At 42.7% G+C, this 5,541-nt stretch overlaps 1 protein-coding gene across 1 annotated transcript in view; it reads left to right on the plus strand.

Annotated features, from left to right (window-relative positions):
• The window catches only part of OXSR1 (oxidative stress responsive 1), a gene marked incomplete at its 5' end in the record, with an annotated part of 46,684 nt that overhangs the window by 14,262 nt on the left and 26,881 nt on the right, over window positions 1–5,541 (plus strand). The gene's annotated exons all lie outside the window — the stretch shown is intronic.

Below are 5,541 nucleotides of genomic sequence, written 5' to 3' on the forward strand. Positions count from 1 at the left end.
TGCTCAGAATCAATAGATCAGATAAAATTCTTGGCATAAGCTAGTCAGATTTTGAAAATAGCACCTTTATAGGCTTGGAAGTGGAGTGCACAGAGCTCACTGATTTATTATTGACATGTAAAGTGGTTTTCCAAAGAGGTGAAGGGTGGATCAGAAGGAAATTGGTGTATTTTGTAGTAAAAGTGAGTTACATAAAGATCTGCTGGTCAGACTTCTCATTTTGCTCACTGGTTCCTGCAGTTGATCTGGATGGCAGAGTGGGTGTTTAACTGGGTGCCCTGACCCAGCTGAAACTGAGGTGAGCTTAGAAGTCTTGGAAGCAGTTGTGCAAGCTGAGTGACAGGGCAGGGAAAACTGAAGACAGTTGCTTTAGCTAATACAGATGTGCTGCAGTCAGGGCTGTCATGAGCTGCGTCCACACAGGTGTGTTGGAAACAGTCCTTGGTACAGGTGGATCATGTGTCTGTGGAAAAGTGTGTTGTGTGGTGTTTTCCCCCTGTAACTCCCTACTCATCTTTTGTTTCATACATGTTCCTACAGACTTCACTTTTCTTTCCAGAAATCAAAAGTTAGGCCCCATCCTTGGAAACATTCAAGGCAAGGTTCAACAGGGCTCTGAGCAGCCTGTTCTGGTTGAAGGTGTCCCTGCTTACTGCAGGAATCTTGGACTTGGTTCCTTCCAACCAAAATTGTTCTGTGATTTTATTATTATTGCAGACTCTTAAGTAAGAAGATTTTTGGAGAGTACATTTAGAACCTGTGAGATTTATTTTTCCTCCTCTTCCAAGTCAGCTGTTTTCCTGCCCTGACTACAGTTCCTCTCCAACTGTCCTTTCCCTCAGGACTTCTTCTTCCTATGTGCTCTTCTTCCCATGGATCTTGTAGTGCCTTTCCCGTCTGTGTGTCACCTCCAGCTGGAGGGCAGAGCTCATATCTGGTCCTGACATCTTGGCAAACATCCTTGTACGTTTTAACATTTTCAATCCCATATTTAATTGGGAAGAGCCATATCTATGTGTTACAAGGTCTCTTCTCTAGTCCCCTGTCCTTCTGGTGGAGACAGGGCAGTGGGTCGAGCCATTGTGTGCTGGGGGTTGAGGGACAGGGCCTGGCAGCTGTGTGGCAGTGAGTGTTGTGTCGGGGAGAAATGTCTGTTGCATTGTGTATTCCTTTGGAATATCTATGCTTGGCTTTGCTTCTTGGAATGAAAAGTGTAGTTTTTCCACCAGAAAGCAGAGCAAGTTGCCATGCAGTCTTTTATAGGTAGCTCTGCTCTCTTTGCAGAAGACAATAAGTGCTTTTATAGGACATAACACCTATTTCTGTTTAAAAGTTGAGGTTGCTTTGTCTTCCGCTTAAGTCTCCCAGTGCGCTTAATGTCTGCTGTTATATTTCTAATGAGGTGTAAATAATTGTGTGGCAGTTGATGGAGGGTAGGGAGTGGCTTCTAAAATGCTCAAAGGAGCAAACTTTATACAACACAACGAAATCCTACAGGGTTTTTTTCCCTGTAATTGCACAGAGTTTTAGATTATGTTCTGGGAGAGGCTGCAAATCACTGTTCCTCCAAGTGTTTCTGCCAGCCTAGAGAAAGCTGCTTGTGTTTCTCTTCCACAAGGGTTTGACTTTTTGTTAATTAAGACTCACTGGTAATAGGTACCTGTTACGTATTTTGTCTGCTGAATAATTTTTAGTTAATAAGTAGCTTTAAGGGTGACAGTCTTAGTTGTGCGAGTTTCGGAGGATTTGTTTTATCTGTGATTTGTACATATTCCCCTGGACTGAACTGCTGGTGATCTATGTGTGCAACATTTAAATGATGAAACCCATCTCTGCATGTCCTGTGAAAGCAGTGTTGGGAGATGTGCAAAGTTCCCTCTTTAGAATTCTTTCTTTGGAATGCAGAAGGGCCAACTCGTCACCTTTCATCAGCCACAGCAGAGCTAAACCAAACCAAGGTCAGCAAGTTCATTGCAGTGGCAGGAAACACTTTCTGTGAGGGCAACTGATGACTTGAAAGAAATGAAAATAACTGAATGAATAATAGAGAAGAGCCTGACCTGGTCTAACATGAGATTCTGTTTCTGTGGGAATTTCTGACACTTAAGCTTCCTTTCTTCCTGACCCAGGATGAAATAGCAAAATTGCTTGTGAATTTTTTTGAGGAGGAAAAAACGCTGGAAGCAAACCAATCCCAGTAAAGTGAGATTTGTTTCAGCGAGATCAAAGCACTTGCCTTTGATAATGATGTTAATGCATATTATGAATAATTCTGCTGATTGTTGAGTGCTTCAGTTATGAGCTGGATGACATCACTGCATTCCCATGAAACAAACATGTTTAAGTTTCACTGGAAAGTTACACCACAAGGAGAAAAAAGAAAGATTGATCAGCTGTGGAATGAAGCCTCAGGGTTAGAATGAGTGGGGCACCTCCCTGCAAGGAGCTGGTTGGATGTACAGGAAATTTATAATTACTCTTTTCCCTTTTGCCATTCCTCTATCCAAACTGCCTGTGAGCAGTTGTTAGGAAGGTCTTATTCAATGTTTCACCCTGGTGACCTTGTGTTCCTGTGTGTTTCCTACTGCTTGACACAATTCCTATTTCTTGTCTCAGAAGAAATATAATTCTTGAATGTAAACGAGGAATATAAATCTCGAACTGGAAATCTTTTGAGGAAAAAAAAGCAAAGGTGCTTTCAAGGTTTAGAAAAAAATGCTCATCCCTGTAGTGGTGGAAGCCTCACTGCCAGGCTGTTCCTCCACAACGTGCCAGTGAATTTAATTACTGGAGATTTTCACTGTATAGAACTCATGGCAGTAATTTTGCTGCAGGATTATACAGTTCTAACCAGTGAAAATTAAAGCCTCTTTTGTTAATTTGGGCTGTTAAGGCTGAGCAGAAAAAGCAACTTGATGATGTCTCTGATGCTTCTCAGTTTGTCTGTATTTCTGAATTGGCAGTTGTGCATCCAATGTAAAAACCAGTATGGGAGCACTGTGAGCTGAGGCAGGTGCAGGTAAAGAGATGGAGGAGAAATCTGTGACCTTGGGGGTATTTGCTGGAAGTGGGAATGCTAAAAATTCCTCTAGTGGCCTGCACTAATTCCCAGCTTCAAACTCCTCCCCAGGTCCTGGGACTTGGTATTTTTACTCATGGCTCTGTCTATTTTTAACTATGTAGCTCCTTTTGCTTTCAAAATGTGCATGCACTGAACCAAGGAGAAAATTGCCTTTAACAGACCCAGCTGACCAGTGAGACCTAAACTCAGGCTGCTTGCTTCTATCTTAATATTTTTTCCCCAAGGGCACTGGCTTGGTTTTGTGGCTTGGCACCAAGTTTTCAGAGCCCGTTACAATTCAGAGTATCTCTTTCTCTGTTTGAAGTGTTTTCCTGCACACTGAATTAATCTGTGTTCTGGAGAGAGCAGGACTCAACCATTGTTCGGTGCTGACGGTGGTTGCAGTGTAAGTTGAGATAGCCATGTTCTTTTGTGTTCCAGCCTCTCCATGACAATCATTTCATTTCTTTTAATCAGAGCATAAAACCTCTTTGCCTTGGCATTTATTGGCTCTCTGGAGCTTAAAAGCTGCACCAGTAAAAACACTCTGTCAACATAAACTGCATCAGCCCCAATATTGCTGCAGAAACCAGGAGTAAGCAAAGCTTAGCATTTGTCAGTTTATTTAACAGTGCAGGGCCTATAAATTATTGTGGAATGAAGTGAATGTCTTCATAGACTGGAGAGGGATGGGAAAGGTTGAGGGGAAGCTCTCCCAGGGTGCACGAGGGTTGCTCAATACAAGCTACGCTTCAACCATGTCATGATATGAGCATCTCACTGAGGCTGAATGCAGACTGAATCTTTTTTTCCCTGACTTTATCCACTGGGATGTTAAATAATACTGTCACCCACCCCTCCATGATTGAAGGTGAAGAATCAAGAAGGCTGAAAGGCATATGCCCCTCCACATGTGGAAGTTTTTGGTTGTGGAGACAATAACATGATATCTTCAGGATTTAAATCTGGGGATTATTAGCGCTCCGAGAGGCTCCAAGTGCCTGCCATGGCCTGGGCAGGCCCTGCTGCCAAGCAGTTGAAGTAGATTGAGATTTCACCAACTTGTTCAGGACTTGCTAATTGATCCTGGGCAAATTGCCTAACCTTCTTGCTTTATCTATTTATAAAACGGGGATAGTTCAGGCCAGGCAAAACTTGTGTAACTGAATTTGTGTAACTTTCCACAAATCCATGCCAGCTCGTCACCGGTTCGCTGTGTTCCTGACTGCTCTTAATTCACTGTACTAAAATAGCCCTCTACATAAACATCGAGCTATGATGCAGGCAGAGTCATTCCCCACTTTCCCTTAGGAAGCTTGAACTTTGGGGGATTAAATTGCTCTAACAAGGGGTAAAACAGGTCTAACTTGGGGGGAGTGTGGATTGCAGGGCCGACACAAGCAGCGGGTGGTGTATCATGGACACGTTGGAGCCTCTTCTCACTTTCAGGAAGAGGGCCAGAAGTATTTTTATTTGTGGTTGATGGAGAATTTTGGTGCCTCCACTGCAGCAGCATGATGTGAAGTAACTTTTCTTTGTGTCACTTGTACTACCTTGCACTATTTGGTTGTTGAAACCACTCATGAACTTCTCCAAGGGCAGTGGGAGGCTTCACCCAGCCTGGGCTTTGTCATCCTGAAGTTACTATGTGCAGCAGGAGAACAAGTGTGTGTTTTCAGATTCAATACCAGTGTATAGCCATATGGATTTTAATAGGAAAGAAGCTTTTGATTTTTGTTCTCCACTAATCTTCCTTTTCTCTGGTGTCCTACCACCCACTGCACTCACAGCACAAAATTGCTATTTGCCACTCCCTACCTCCTCTTCCTGCCAGCTTTTACTCATCTTCAGTGCTCTAAAAGCTGTAGGGTTTGCAGAAAAGCATTGTGTACAATTGCAGATATTTTCTGATAGAGAACAACTGGACAAGAAGGAAGGTAACAAGTGTAAAAAACACTTAGTGCTGTCTTCTGAAGTACTTTTTGTTTTAAAACAACTCTGAGTGGTTTAAAGTCAAGATTGGATTATTCATTTGTCCAGCTCTTAATGAATCTGGGAACTTCTTTCAGGTCTTGTCCAAACCATCAAACCCTGTCAGAGCCTTTCTGATGTCAGTAGGCTTTGGTCCTGGCACCTACTTATCAGTGCACATTCTTTTTTCTTTCCCTTCTACGTATCTTGTAGGTAGCTACCTGCAGTGGCAGATATTTAGGCTTTTTAGAATTTTGGTAATTTTACAGTATGAGATAACCAAGGAGAGATGATTTTTAACAGCTCACTTCCAGATTTGGATAAAACAACCTATGATACATTAAAAATGTGTCTTCCTGAGGCACACAGCAGCAGTGGTGTGTGTTGGGGTGTGGTCCTGCCACAGCATTCTTACGTTGCTTTATACTGGGTCTTTCCTTTCAGCTTTTGTGTTTCCTGTGTGGCCAGAATAGTTTTCAAGTTTGACAACTTGGGTACCTTAACAGCAG

The sequence above is a fragment of the Acanthisitta chloris genome, unplaced genomic scaffold (genome assembly GCF_000695815.1).
Source record: "Acanthisitta chloris isolate BGI_N310 unplaced genomic scaffold, ASM69581v1 scaffold3413, whole genome shotgun sequence".
Lineage (NCBI taxonomy): Eukaryota > Metazoa > Chordata > Aves > Passeriformes > Acanthisittidae > Acanthisitta > Acanthisitta chloris.